The sequence below is a fragment of the Triturus cristatus genome, chromosome 7, assembly GCF_964204655.1.
Source record: "Triturus cristatus chromosome 7, aTriCri1.1, whole genome shotgun sequence".
Taxonomy (NCBI): domain Eukaryota; kingdom Metazoa; phylum Chordata; class Amphibia; order Caudata; family Salamandridae; genus Triturus; species Triturus cristatus.
In genome coordinates, this window is record NC_140590.1 from 1,529,968,942 (window position 1) to 1,529,984,875 (window position 15,934).

General features: G+C 46.9%; 1 pseudogene; it reads left to right on the top strand.

The window, feature by feature from the left end:
• The first annotated feature begins 5,364 nt into the window (after positions 1–5,364).
• Positions 5,365–15,934, top strand: part of LOC146812311 (serine/threonine-protein kinase 38 pseudogene) — an 83,954-nt pseudogene continuing 73,384 nt past the window's right edge.

The window sequence follows — 15,934 nt, forward strand, 5'->3', positions numbered from 1 at the left end:
CAAACAAACAAAGAAAGAAAAATGAAAATTTGACAAAAACAGAGGGAAGCACTAAAAGGACTGATGGGAAATGAAAATCTTGAAATAAAACCTGCCAATAAAGGGGGAAACATTGTGGTGATGGCTAAAACTCAATATAAAAAGGAGGCCACAAGAGAATTGAATGAGACCAAAAACTATAAAAAATTAAAAACAAATCCCATAAATCATCTGACAATTGAACTACAACTCAAATTGAAAACATAGTCAGAAAATGGTCTACTAACTACTGATAAAGTGAAATATCTGACAAAGGACAACTCCACAATACCAACGATGTATTTTCTACCGAAAATCCGTAAAACCCTAATAGATCCACCAGGAAGACCTATAATATCTAGCTGTGACAGTCTCTATGAACCCCTCTCAAAATACGTTGATTCTTTTTTGGCACCTATGGTAACAACACTAAGTTCTTATATCAAAGACACAGGTGACTTCTTAAGAATTTTGAATGAAATCCATTGGCAAGAAGACTACCTGCTAGCAACAATAGATGTAGTGTCACTCTATACATCGATAAATCATGATACAGGACTCAAAGCACTGAAATACTTCCTAGGTCAGAGACATCAAATACCTTGAGCATTCCAAAATGATTTTGGAGATGGTTGAAACATGTTTACAAAATAACATATTTGTATTTGATCAACAAATATACTGCCAAAATGTGCGGTAACGCCATGGGCGTTTCATTTTCGCCGAGCTATGCAAATCTCACCATGGGATGGTGGGAAAAATCAACTGCAGGGTATGATGACATGGAGATATACACTGAAAAAATAGTGTTATGGCTCAGATTTATAGACAATCTGTTTATTATCTGGAATGGAACGTCAGAAGAATTCAACACATATGTAAGAAGCTGATTACGAACAAGGATGGCCTACAGTTTACACATAACGTAAACAAAACAAAAATCCAATTCCTGGATATTGAAGTGTACCAGGAAAATGGCCAACTAAAAAACACAACATATCGGAAACCTAAAGCCACAAATAGCTTACTCCATGGAACTAGCTTTCACCCAAAATCACTGATTAAAAGCATACCCTGGGGGCGTGGCCGGGCAAGATGGCCGAACGGACCTAGATCGTTTCGGCTCCCGGCCCACGCATCATTCCTTACCTGTTTCTTCATGGCTCTTGGTACACCACCGCTGTGACACCACGGCGCCAGGGAGTAGAAGATATGGGGCACACTTAGAACACCCTGATGTGCTTCATTGCCGTCTTCGCGAGCAGAGGGAGCAGCTAATGTCAGAACGTCGGAGCCCGCCAAGATGGCGATCGCGGCCCGGAGCGCCGCGTCTTGCGCGCCGCGAGACTGATGCCACCGCAACTTCGCTTACTGGGACCGGAGGTGGTGTCCGCTGCGGTGATGAGCGCCGCCGCCTACCTGGAGCAGTGGAGTGAACCCGGACCGTTGGGCAGCCGAATGGTGAGTTGAGGAGCGACGTCGCGGATCGAGGCCGGTGTGCGGGCGCTGGGGGGAGAGCCCGGGGCGCGGCTGCTTGGTGCTTTATTCTGCTGGCCGCGGGGGGCCTCTCGGCGGCGGAGGGAGCTCCGTGTCCCACGGCGGGGATCTCAATCGCCACGCCTGACTTCAACATGGCGGCTCTGATGCGACATTGCATGGCGGTGCTCCGTTTCCCGGCTGGGGTGAGGCTGGAGCCTGGACTCAGAGATCAGATGGCGCTTTCCCAGTCACCCCTGTGGCGCATGAGAATAATTCCCACTGCTCTCCAATTCGGCCTCCACTTTAACGGCGGGGAGGCGGTCCAGCAGCCCAGATGCCCAGCAGCAGAGTGCTAGTTGAACCCTGTGGTGGTGGCGCTCCCTCGGGCTGACTGCCTCCTCTTTGCCTAGTCCGCTCAACGGCGGTGGCGGTGTGTTGGCGCACGGATCATGGTCGCTGGAGTCTGCTGCTTGGCCCACTTGTGAATGCGTCGAGCCCTCTCCTCGTGGGCGCGTTGCTGTTGGCACGCCCCGCGGGACTCTCTGGACCTTGAAGTGGTGGTGCTCGCAGGACACGCGCCCTGACATCTTCCTTGGGCAACGGCCCAGAGCGCACTCTTGGCACTGGGGAGCGCGACGGTCTCCACTCTCCGCGTTGCAGGTATTTGCGCTTGAGTTGACTGCATCTCCTCAGCCGCCGCCTCGGGGGTCCTCCTGGGCCCGCTCATATGCCACCGAAGAAGACACCGGGCAAGGCACCCAACAAGGTTTCGCATTTTTTCACTCCAACCAAAAAGCACCCGTCGCAGCTCCCCAGTGGTGTGGACGGCATGGCCCTCACGAAAGAAGATCTTCTTGGCATGTTTAAAGACTTTAAAACTGAACTCCGGAGGGATCTCGGCCAAGACATAAAGACATCAATGGAACAACTGCGTGCCGATCTCACGGACAGGCTCCCTACCCTACAGCAAGACGTGGATTCAGTGGGCGCGAGAGTACTTGAACTGGAAACACACACTCAAGGCCAGGAGACAAGTACCTCCGAGTTGAAGGAAGACATTCGGATTCTCCAGGACCAGCTACTTCAGACACAACTTAAAGCTGAGGATCTTGAGAACAGGGCCCGGAGGGACAACATCAGCATATGGGACCTGGAAGAGGGAGCGGAGGGGCCTGACCTGGAGGCCTTCTTGGAGGGGCTCTTTGCGGAAATCTTGAGCCCACAAACCCTCCACATTAAGCTGCAACGGGCCCACCGAGTGGGTGGTCTGTCTACAAGCGAAAAGAAGCGTCCCCGAGATGTGTTGGCCAAGTTCCATTCCTACAAAGTTAAAGAGGCGGTGCTTCTCGCCGCGCGCAAGAGGGGGAGTGTCTCCTTCCAGAATCACTCATGCGCTGTTTACCAGGACTTAGCACCAACCACCTTGGCCAGAAGGCAAATGTTCAGGCCTATCACCTCGAAGCTGCATGAAGACAGGATAAAGTACAGATGGACTTATCCTTTTGGTCTGAGTTTCGAGTTCAACAACAGATAGCGTCACATCACAGACTTGAAAGTCGGACTGGAGGTCCTGGGCCCCCCCCCCGAGGAATTGGGCTTAGCCCGCACCGCTGAGCGGGGAGGTTTGCGGGGTGGCCCACCGGTCTTCCCCTGGTCCACGGGTCCGCGTAGGAACCGCAGATGACACGCGACAACACCTCCTTCTTCTCAAGCTGTCATCTGAAGAAGCGATGTTGCTGTTGTATTGTGGTATTTTTCCGTAATAGGGTGATGGTGGACGCTCTCCTGGGTCTCATAGATCAAGAAGCTCCATGTTCTCATTGCAGACTCATCAGTTTTGATCTCAAAGCACAAACTGACGGCTGACATGGATGGGCTGGTGAACTGGTGCAGGGACCATCTCTACTGGCAGGGACGGGCTTTATGCTTCTGTAAGTTGCATCACTGGCTTGCGGATATCTTCCTAACTGTCCAAGGGGACCATTTAATGAGTTGTACGAGACGGGGATAGATGGGGACACTGTTGGTACCGTCTCCCCAAATTGGCCGTATATAAAGCTTTTCCCAAGTTTTGATCGGGATGGGCGTGGGCGGGGACCTCGGTTCTATCGCTCTCCCCAACTCCTTGTGGGGAGTGCCTTTCCCTCACGGGGACCATATTACTGTTACTTTGACTGCAACTTTTGTTAATGTTTGTTTTTACTTTGTTTGGGGAAGGGAAGGGGGTTAGGGAGGGAGATGGTGGCGGCTTCTTAAGACTAAACCTCGCAGGTTCAGGGTGGTCCAACATCCATGCTGGCGGCACTCATAGGAGCAGTGCAAGATACTACAGCGGGGCGGGTTGGTCTGCGCCTCCCAGAGAAGCACAGATTTCCTTATTCGATAGATGACTATCATGATTGGCTCGTGGAATGTCAAGGGTCTTAACTCGGCCCAAAAACGCCAAAAGATCTGGAAATACCTCAGTGACCATCACCTTCATATAGTGGCCTTGCAAGAGACCCATCTTGTTAGATCTGAGGACACTCGCTTTCGCCATAAACGGTACCCTTTGATATACAGGTCCTCTGCTCTCACGAAGCATAGAGGGGTGGCTCTCCTTTTTCACTCCTCCATGAAGTTTCAGCCACATGCTGTTCAGACCGATAAAAACGGCCGCTTAGTTATGGTCAAGGGCCTTTTGATGGGCAAAAGTTGTACATTTGTGGCAGTATATGCGCCAAACACAGGTCAAAAAGCCTTTTTAAACACATTAATGGGGAAAATCCAAGATTTTGCAGAGGGACCCACGATTCTCATGGGAGATTGCAATTTGACTTGGCAGAAAGACTTGGACAGCACTCAGACACACCGCTCTGACGCGAGCACATTCCCCACAGACATCAAGCAAAACTTTCAGGATCTGGGACTACTGGATGCCTGGCGCACTTTATACCCTCAATCCCGCGACTACACCTTTTATTCACACGTACACCGTACATACTCCCGATTAGATTACATTTTTATCAGCCAATCCCTTTTAGGAGTATTGCAGGAAGCCAAGATTTTCCCCATGTCAGTGTCAGACCATGGTCTAATCTCAATTTGTCTGGCCTAGACCTGTAATGTTTCATCTATCCCCAGGTGGTTCTTCCCGGCGTCTCTCACCCGAGATAAGGTGCTCTGTATGGAGCTGAGAGAAGCGATAACGGACTTTTTTGACAGCAATAACCCTGTAGACACATCAGAGTTTACCACTTGGGATGTGTTTAAGGCCGTCTTTCGAGGGAAATGCATTGCCCTGAACTCGACTTTAAACAAATGGCGGACCAAGGAGAGGGAGGCCTTAGAGCAGGAAGTAGCCACCACTGAACAGGCCCATAAGACGCACCCCACCAGGGAGACTCTTCGCAACCTGACGGCGCTGCGGGGCAAGCTTAGAGCTATCTATAATAACAGAGCGGAACTGACCCTTCTTAGACTCCGACATTTCTCTTACTCCCAGGGCAATAAGATTAGGAAACATTTGGCCAGGCAACTTAAGGAGAAAAGGGAACAGGAGTACATAGGAGGTATTCAAGGGATGAATGGGGAACTTACACATAAAGATGAGCTCAAGGCAGATATCTTTAGCGCTTATTTTAAGGCCCTGTACACTGCTGATCAGCGAGATACAAACAAGCAACGGGACTATCTCCAGTCGCTGTACCTTTCACAAGTTTCGGCCGAGTGGAACAAAACACTGCTCCCATAACCTCTGATGAGATACGGGTCGCTATAAAAGCGCTTAAACCACACAAGGCTCCAGAGCCCGACGGGTATACGTCCCTCTTTTATCAAACCTTCACCTCAGATCTGCGTCCCCACCTCACGAGGCTTTTTAACAAAATGGCGGAGGTGGGAGAGACCACTGGATCTATGGCTGATGCGGTGATCTCGGTTATACCCAAGCTGGGGAAAGACCCGCAATTATGCGCTTCGCATCGCCCCATCGCCCTGCTGAATCTCGATGCGAAGCTCTATTCCGCCGTACTTGCGTCACGGCTCAATAATCTTATGCCCGACCTTATACACCCTGACCAGTCGGGCTTTATCAAGAGCCGGCAGACCCATGACAACACCCGCCGCATTGTTCACCTGATAGAAAAGGCTAACAAACGACAATTCCCTGCTGTCCTGGTGGGTCTCAACGCTGAGAAGGCATTCGACAGAGTGGACTGGTCGTTTCTTTTTAACACCCTTAAAGGCTTCGGTTTCGCAGATGAATTTATCACAATGCTGCGGGCCAACTATGTCCAACCCTGCTCTAGAGTGCAAGTCAACGGGATGCGATCAGCCCCTTTCCCTCACACTAGGGGAACCCGCCAGGGGTGCCCCCTTTCGCCCCTATTATTCGCCCTTAGCATTGAACCTCTGGCACTGGCTATTAGGGCTAACCCAGAGATTCGGGGAATTCCCTTTAGTGGTGACACACACAAGATCACACTCTTTGCGGATGATGTCCTTCTGTCTCTCTCTGAACCGGCTAGGTCTTTCCCACCTTTACAAATGGAGCTGGGGAGGTTCGGGGCAGTAGCGGGCTTTAAGATTAATTTTGGTAAGTCATACATACTTAATCTCACTCTGCCGCAGCCTGACGTGCGCGACCTACAAGCTCTTACGCCTTTCCAGTGGGCCACCTCTTCTATACAATATGTGGGGGTCCAGTTGACGGCCAGAGTAGAGGATCTCTTTAGGGCTAACTTTCCCCCTGCTCTTACCCGTATTCAGGCGATCTGGCTAGATGGAAACCTCTTTTCCTTTCCTGGCTGGGTCGTGTGCACGCCATTAAAATGACCCTCCTCCCCAAGCTTCTATACCTATTTCAGGCCCTACCTATAGAATTGGAACGTGACTTTCTCAGCAAAATTAAATCCATGATACTCCTTTTATTTGGCAGGGAGGACGGGCTCGCTTCTCTTTCACCATTTTACGCCGGACGCGATCGGTGGGTGGAGTGGGGCTACCTGATCCGGCGTTATACTATAGGACTGCCCAGCTTAGAGTGTTGGTGGAGTGGTCCAAGCCGGACTTTGAAAAACACTGGTTACATATGGACCGATGTGTGGCGGGTAGGACCATCTGGGACTTGGCATGGCGGCCCAAGAAAGATAGACCCATGACCTTAGCACCCCTACACGCACCACCCTGAGGGTGTGGGACTCGTTGGCGGGCGACGTGAGGTGGGCATCGTTTCCTTCCCCATTCACGCCTCTTCATTTTAACCCGGCCTTTCCCCCGGCCCTGTACGAGGGCCCCTTTGATGCTTGGAGGGAGGGTGGCTGCTTGGCCTTGACACATCTTTTTTCACAACTTGGACCCTCTGACATTTGAGAGTTGCAAATGAGATTTTGGCCTGGGGAACATAGAAAGATACCACTACACACAACTGCTGCACTGGGCTCTCACTCCACAGGTGAGGGAGGCGGCTACTCGCCCCCCACGAGTTTTGAATCCTTTCTGGCAAAAGCCTCCACTATGAAAGGAGCAATCACATTCCTATATTCCCATCTACTTTCTACTGCGCTTTCGCCACGCCCCAGGTACATGAACATGTGGGAGGGCCTTCTGCAGCGGGGCATCTCAGAGTGGTCGCGTTTATGGACTGACATCTCGAGATTTAACCACTCCACAGAACTCAGAGAAGCCCATCTCAAAACCATGATGGACTGGTATCTTCACCCTTCCAAACTTAAACACATGTTTCCCAACACCTCAGATAGATGCTGGAGGGGGTGCGGATTCCTCAGCGACTTCCAACACATATGGTGGGATTGCCCGGTTCTGCGCCCTTTTTGGGAAGAAATACTAGCACACGTCAAAGACATGTTGGGCTATCCTATCCCGACATCCATGGCAGAAACCCTACTAGGACTTCGTGACCCGACACTCGCACATCAGACCCGAGCAGATAAGGCAATCATGTGGTTATGTATAGGAGCAGCCAAGGTGACCATAGCTGCCTCTTGGGAACAGAGGGAGGCACCGGCAATCTCCCTCTGGCACTCTCGTCTGTGGAGACTACTCAGCCTCGAGAGAATGGTTGATATCTTCCGAGATGAGTATAAGAACTTTGAATATAAATGGGGCCCACTGGTCGCTTTTCTGTCACGGGGCTTGCCCATGGCGGTTTTTCCTTCTTCTATCAGAGCTTTGCATCTCTTTCAATTCTGACCTGCCTGAGCTTATTTACCATTGACTACACCACTTGACTGAGCCGTTGCCATCGTGGGAGGGAAGGGGGGGGGGGTTCGTTCTTTTTGGAATGGAGTTTTTTTTTTAGGGTCTTTGTTCACTGCATAGCGCCCCTTCCTGTTGGAAGGGTTTATTTGAAGCCCATCGCAAAGAAAGATGGGTGGATTAGCAAACTATGTGCCCTACTCGCCTTTTATAGAAGCTAGATTATGGTCGATCCCTTATACTATTAGCAAACTGTATCCTAGATATTTGCATCTTCTACACATTAAGGGCAGGGATAATGGCTGGGCAGCATGTTTTAGCTTCAACCCTTCTTTAATGTTTTAAAAGCAGAAATTCACTGTGTTGAGTGAGGTGTTGAGTATTCTTTTGTGCTGTACTGGAAAATATTTTCAATAAAAATAGGTTTGACAAAAAAAGCATACCCTTTGGGGAATTTCTACGTATGAAACGCAATTGCTCAGATGAAGATGAACTAAAACAAAAAATGGATGAAACAACAAAAAAAATCCTAGAAAGAGGTTATAAACCTACAGATATAAGACTGGGAAGAAGAAAGACAGAACACATTCCAAGAGAATCCACTTTACAAGCCAAGCATGAACAAAAAATTGAAACGTCAGATATAAGAATGATTCTGTCGTACAGTAAAGAAAATTATGCCATTTCGGAAATCATGACCAAACATTGGCATATACTATTGAGAGATCCGGACATGAGAAAAATTCTCAATGATAAACCGAATATAGCTTACAAAAAAAAGCACCATCAATTCAAGACAAAATTGTACATAGCCATTTTACAGGAATAAAAAAGAAAACCTGGCTTACGTTTCATCTAAGAGGTTTTAAAAAATGCGAAAAGTGCAAGGCTTGCAAAATTGGAATAAACAAAAAAGAAATCATGGGTCCAAAAGGAAACAAATACATAATCAAAGAAAAAATCAACTATGAAAGTACATATGCTGTATACATGTTGGAATGCAATTGCGGAAGCAGATATATTGGAAGCACAATATGTCAACTAAAAAAGAGAATACTAGAACATATCCGCGCAATCCAAAACGATGATCAAACATATGCAATGACAAAACATATGAAATTACATCACAAATATGGATGGCAGCAAATGAACTATTGGGTACTTGCAACAATCCCCATAAATGAAAGAGGAGGAGATAGAACTAAAAAACTGAGACAATTGGAGTCAAAACTGATAATCAGATTTCAAACCAAACAGCCGAGAGGACTGAACGGTGAAGAGGAACTCCATGTTCACTTGTAAATAACCTGCTTATGAACAAAATATCTGAAATATAAAGGACTCAAAAGTCTAAGCAAAAAATCATGTACTGATTGGCAACAATGTATGAAGTACAATTGTATGAGGCATTATATCATACAGTCAGGGCACTAAACCATTACTAAATTGCCAACAAATATATACAAATTATATAGAAGAAAATGGTTCATCATTCAGAATTGTAAATAGTAAAAATGAATGCACTGTAAAAATTAATCACTTTTTCACTACTTGTACTACATGTCCCATGATGCATCATAATGGCTATATGGGCAATTGTATATACAAAGACATTACTTGTGGAACATAGCTAACCGTGAGCAAGACCAGAGTGGTCGAAACGCGTTGGTTTAATTAAGGGAACTCGTTGGTGCTGAGCTGTTTGAAACTTGAAGTAAAAAGCTCTTGATACTTATGTCCTGGAGTGCGAGTACTTCTTCTTTTGGTGAAAAAATAAATAAATAAATATATATATATATATATATATATGTATATATATTTTTTTTTCAAACAAGGGCCCTCCTGATTCATGTTGTGCATGGAACATTTTGGGGTGATCCACCAAGCGGGGCACGAGAAAAAGGGAGGGGGGGTAAATATAAGTGTGTTTCCTATGTTAATTCCCATAGGGATTTTAAACATGACTACAACCTGAACTGCTGAACAGAACTGCAGCAAATTTGGCAGAAAGCTAGCTCTTGACCCAGAAAGAATCCTTATTGTGATTTGATGTAAATCTGTTTAGTGGTTTTGAAGATATTAAAGGAAAACTAAATGTTTATTTTTAGAGGAGTGATCCCCCCGAATACTCCCTATCTCATGCAGAGATCTGATTGGTTGTGGGCTCGGACTCAGCCAAATCCCAAACAAAAACATAAAAAACAGAGAAGGGGGCAGGGTAGGAATACTCTGATTTCCCAGACCAGGTACTGGGGTCCCCAGGGACCCCTCCTGGCCCAGGGAAAATCAGGATGGATTTGTGAATTTGATGCAACAAAAAAAAAGCGCTGTCTCCTGCACTTGTTTCTTTTCCAGTCCCCGGGTGGGCCAGGTCCTGAGAGCATATTATAATCTAACACGTCCCCCTCCCCAGGCTGATATCGCCCAGGGGATCACCACCTTCCTGAGGCCAGTCCAATATAGTAAAATGGTGGATGGAAGCTTCATGGCCACCCTCCCCATGGCGCTTTACGGCCCTGAGGAACAAGATCTCCCTGGAGCCATGCTGATCATACTAAATGGGGAGGGGGGCCACGTGGCTCCCCGTCCCCAGGTGGGTTCCAGCCCCAGGGACCACTGCCTACGTGGGGCAAGGCCACAAACATATAAATGAATGGAGGGGGAATCGTGCTGACCCCTCATCAGGGTCCTGTATGACCCCGGGAACCACCACTTCCCCGAGACCAGGACAATCATGCAATATGGCTGCTTGCCCGTCCCCTCCTGGGACATTTACAGACTTGGGGATCACCAACTCCCCAGGGCTTAGCCAGAATGTGACATGGGGGGCAAAAGGCCCTCCTCCTAGGCCATTTTTAGCCCCGGGGACCACCACCTCCCCAGGGCAGGCCCCATAATAACAAAGGAGGGGGGTCAGGGTAATTAAAAGGCAGAACCATGCATTCTGCTTTTTAAATTATACAAGGGGAGGAGGAGGAGCAATTCTTGAAAGCAGAGAGCAAAAAAGATGAAAAGTCCGCACCCACCAAGTGGGAGCAGTTTTTCTTCTTCTGTGGGTAGACTTACTATTTGCTCTTGCTTGCTGGAAGCTGTCAAAGCTCCCACCAAGCAAGTGCAAACAGTTATGTCCCGGGGTGGCACCTTGTAGATTGGGAGCTGGCCTACTACTGGCTCCAGGAAGAGTCCACAGTTTTGACGAAAATATCTAACCAACTGGAGTAGATTCTACTAGTTAATTAGTAAGCGCTACCTCATTGGGTAATCTAGTCTACAGATCTGTAAAGGACCACAAGGTCATGTCTTCAGTGACCTTGTGTGTATGTAATTTCAGCAATGTGAGTAATCCTGCATCTTCATCCACAAAGCTGTGATAACATGAATTCTCATCAGGAGAACATGACAAGACTACAAAGAGAAGAATCTAAACCAAACAAAGGTACTTCATCTTAAGTATATGAAGTATGTGCTTCTTTGTTTGGTGGAGATGTCCAGTTGTGTGAGTACTTGTATGGGTCTGTGAATGGGTATGTGAGTGGTTGTGTGGGTGTATGAGTAGGTGTATGAGAGGGTGTACAGGGGTGTGAGTGGATATACAAGTGGCTCAGTGGATGATGTCAACAGTGATGTAATTTGGGATGTCATAAGTCATTTAATCAGAGATGCCACTGACCATGTCATTAGTAATATAATTTGTGACGTCATAATCAAAGCATTGCGGGTGTTTAAGTTATAGTCAGCTCAGGTAACTATAACTGCTGAATTTCTCTGGTTTTGTAAGTGAAATGTGAGCCAAACTATAATGTCCCTCTAACTTTAGTTTTTTTAGTGATATCTAACGTGTTTTAAATTCTATTTCCTAACTACAACGTTCTGTAACCTTTGGATATTTACTGAATTTCGAAGGATTTTGAAATTTTATTTCCTAACTCTAGCTTGTAGCCTTTGCGAGTGGGTGTGTGAGTGTCTGTATAGGTCTGTGAGTGGATGTGTAGGTGGCTGTATGGGATGGTGAGTGGATATGTGAGGGGTTTTGTGGTGGTGTGAGTGGCTTATGGATTGGTGAGTGATGTCATGTGAGTCATGTTTAAAGGAGTACTTGTCTGGATGGGTGACTAGGTTGTGTCAGTATTTGACTACATTTCTGAGTTAGTGTATCAGTCCCTCAATGGGTGTGCCTCCAGATGTTTAAAAAAGTATGCCGGTATATGGCTGGCTGTATTAGTAACTCTATTGGTCTCTAAATGTGTATGTAAGTGGCTGTATGAATTGCTTACTGTGTGTGCTAGTGAGTATAGGGGTATGTACCTATGTGTGAAACTGACTCTGATACTGCTCCATACATAATTGCTGTGTAGGTGTGTGAGTAGATGTATAAGTGCTTCTGTCCTTTTCTGAATGAGTGAGTGCTCCATGTTTTTCTTAACGGGTATGTGAGTTGCGGTATGAGTGGGAGACTGGATGTATAACTGGGCATGTGGGTTTATAAGTACACATATAACTCAGTGAAACTTAAAACCACGTTTAAGCAAAAATCACCCTGCCCTATAGCCTACCTACAGCCTACGGTAGGGATGAGTTATATGTATCTATGTCTGCATACATAAGTGCTATATGGGCATGTCACTGAATATCCACATGCCTCTGTCTTTCTTCCACAGCCTAGGTGAGTAAAATACTTTTCTACATATGAATATAACTTGTAATATGGGTGAAACACTGCATATTTAACTATGCCTATGGGTCACAAAGTACACATATGACTGAGTATGACTTAAAAGGGTATATCTTATCATCTAAACACATACAAGCCTGTACTATGACATACCAGCATCCTACCTAAAGGGTATCTGGTACATAGGTGAGTGAGTGTGTTTTGGTCTGTGAGTGAGTAAGGGGTCTGTGAGTGGGTACGTGAATGACCAGGCTACATTTGAATGCAGTGGGGGCTGTGTGGTCCCCTCCGCAGGCTGAATTTGGCCTTGGGACCCCATACCCAGGGGCCTGACATAATGTAGTGGTGGAGAGGGGGGCCACACGGTCCCCTTCCCTGGGCCGATTTGGCCCTGGAGACCTCATTCCCTAGGCACAGCCAAAATTCCATAGGGGAGGTGGACTGTGTGCCTCCCATTTTTCTGTTCAATTTTGGGTCCCAGGGACCCCATCCCCCGTGGCCCGTCCATAAACAAATGGGGGAGGGAGGCCACATGGTCCCCCTTCCCAGGCCAATTTCAGCCCCATGCACCTCGTCCCAGAGGGCCTTGACTTTTATGGGTTGTTTTTATTTTTTGGCCAATATATACCCCTCCTTTTACCTCCAGTAAGCCTCCCACACAGCTGGATTGCTCAGAGTTCATCAGATGCCACTCCCTCTTTCTCCACTGCTCTGAAAACATGCCTCCTGGCGCACTAGTGGTTAGAGTGAGAAGTCCATTTTAGTTCTGATACCCTCCAGAGTAAAGTGGAATTCATTCCCCAACCAGGCATGTTTGCAGAGTGGTGGAGAAAGGGGGCGTGCCCTGCAAAGACCTCTCAGCAATTACCCTGTGTGTGACTTACTGGAGGTAACAGACAGTTGTGGCCCATGTAGGTACGCGTGGTGGGCGGGGCGGGGTGAAGGTTGACATAAGACGGGATATTGAACATGAAATAAGTCTATAAATAAAACCACTTACCTTGCTTTCGGCACATCGCTGAGTGGGCGATGCGGCGAGAGCAAGGAATGTGGGCTTATTTATTTATTTATTTTATGTTCACTATCCCATTTTATGTCAACTTCCACCCCTCACCCCGGCCCGCCCTACCGCACTCCCTGCACAGGCCTCCACTGGTAACAGGAGGGCTGTTGTCCTATAAGGACCCTCTGCAGCCAAAAGGACTTCATCCCCCACCAGCAGTGTGCCAGGAGACGTGTTTGCAGAGTGGCGGAGAAAGTGAGAGGGCCTCCGGTAACTTGCTGGTAGTTTAAAAAAAAATAAGAATCATTTTTTAGGAAGGTGCCACATGACCCCCCCTTCTCTGGACCTTTTTGGGACCCAGGGCCCCCATTCCCTCAGGGCCAGCGCTTATTTCAATGGGGAGGTGAGCTGTGCACCCCCCAGGCTGATTCAGGCCCCGGGGACTCCATCCTCCAGAGCCCTGCCTCTATTCTGGGTAGCCTGGTCCCACCATGGGCACCCAGACAATTTGAAGGCCCCCAAGGTCCCTGCCAGCACCCCCCATCCTGCGGGAGCTGGCATTGCTTTTGGACAGAGGGAGCTGCTGAACATGCAGCTCCCTCTCTCCAAAAGCAATTCTGCTCTGCTTCGAGTAAGTGAAAGCATTTTAGAAGCAAAGTGGTAATTTCCACTCACAGCTTCTCCAGCTCTTTTTCTTGGCAGGTTTCTTTATCCAAAAGAATTCTAAATTTCTGGGGTTGGGCCCCAATACTTATACCTCATTTTCCTTTAAAGTTGGTTCAAACAAAGATCCTCTGGCACACATAAACCAATTCAACCTGGCTCAGCCCAGGTTCACCAAAGGAGGTGGATAAAGCTTTGTGAGGTGCCAGCAACAACTCCTCCCACTTCTCAAAATGCATCCAGGTCTATTCAGCCTGGCTATGAGTCACCCAGGAAAGGCAGGACACACCTCACCCCCCCCCCCCCCCCCGGTGTCTGTCTAGTGTGAATGCACATCCACTGCTCCTGTCACTCTAAATCCAGACAGGGAATACACAAAAGGCAGAGGCACACAGGATGGTTAAGCAAGAAAATGCTCACTTTCTAAATGTGGCATTTTCAAGTACACAACATAAAAATCATCTTCACTAAAAGATGTATTCTTAAATTCTGAGTTTAGGCATACTAAACTCCATTTCTCCATCTTATCCCAATGGAGAGTTATGCTTGTAAAATTGTTACGAGGCAACTCCCATGTTAAGCCTATGGGACAGACAGCCTTTCAATAGTGAAAAACGAAATACACAGTATTTCACTATCAGGACCTGTTGTATTCACCAGTACATAGGCTACCTTTGTAATACACTGCGCCCTGCCCATGAGGGTACCTTGGGCCTACCTTAGGGGTGCCTTACATGTAAGAAAAGGGAAGGTTTGGGCTTGGCAAGTGGGTGCATTTGCCAGGTCGACATGGCAGTAAAAACTGCGTGCAGACACTGCAGCGGCAGGTCTGAGACACCTTTGAAAGGCTACTTCTGTGGGTGGCACAACCAGTGCAGCAGGCCCACTAGTAGCATTTGTTTTACAGGCCCTGGGCACACCTATGCACATTACTAGGACTTACTAGTAAATGAAATATTCCAATCATGGAGATACCAATCAGTAACACACTTTACCAGGAGCACTTGCACTTTAGCACTGGTCAGCAGTATTAAAGTGCACAGAAATGCTAAACCAGCAAAAACAATATCCAGAGTACCATCAAAAACCAGGAGGTCAGAAGCAAAAAGACAGGGGAAACACGCCAAAAGATGGCAGGTCTAACATATATATATATGTATATGTGAACGAAGTTCGCCGCCAGCAATAGCCTCCCATGGACCAAAGGACGAAGAGCGGACCACCAAGAGTCAGTGCAAATTCCAATTTTATTTTGTGCCAAGCAAGTCTGCCATTACTCGTTTCGACCCCCACTCGGGTCTTGATCACATGACGCATTGCGTAATCAAACAGCGACATTTAAAGAGATAAGTGCAGGGATGTGACGACACGAAGTCAAAGTGCAAGTGCATGGTAACTGAAAAGTTACTTAAAGCAGCATATATCATGCAATTGCATGTGCAAATTTCACGCATTAAAACACAGTCAATAAATATACGAATTTGTGTAAATATATAAATATATAAAAATATGCTGTTAAATACTAAAACAATTGTTATAAAATCACAATATGTTAAAAAAAGCAGCAACATATATGGTTGATTGTGTGGTTGGCAAAATTCCTCCATAGTTATAACAGATAAAGACAACATAGCAATTGAAATCTAGTATGATGTGCCAATTGGTTCTACATACAGCTAAACATGCTTACTCATATTTTGTAAATGTGTCTATCTGTATCTTTGTTATTCTCAACCACAATGATTATTTTATATTGGTAAATGCTGTTAATGCGTAATTTCATTTGTTCTGCTTAGATGCTATATATTCATGCCCAAGTGGGCCTTCTTGGACTCGTGTCTATCATATAATATCCCAATACTAAAATCACTGTAGTCGATCTTAAATATGTGCAAAAAGGG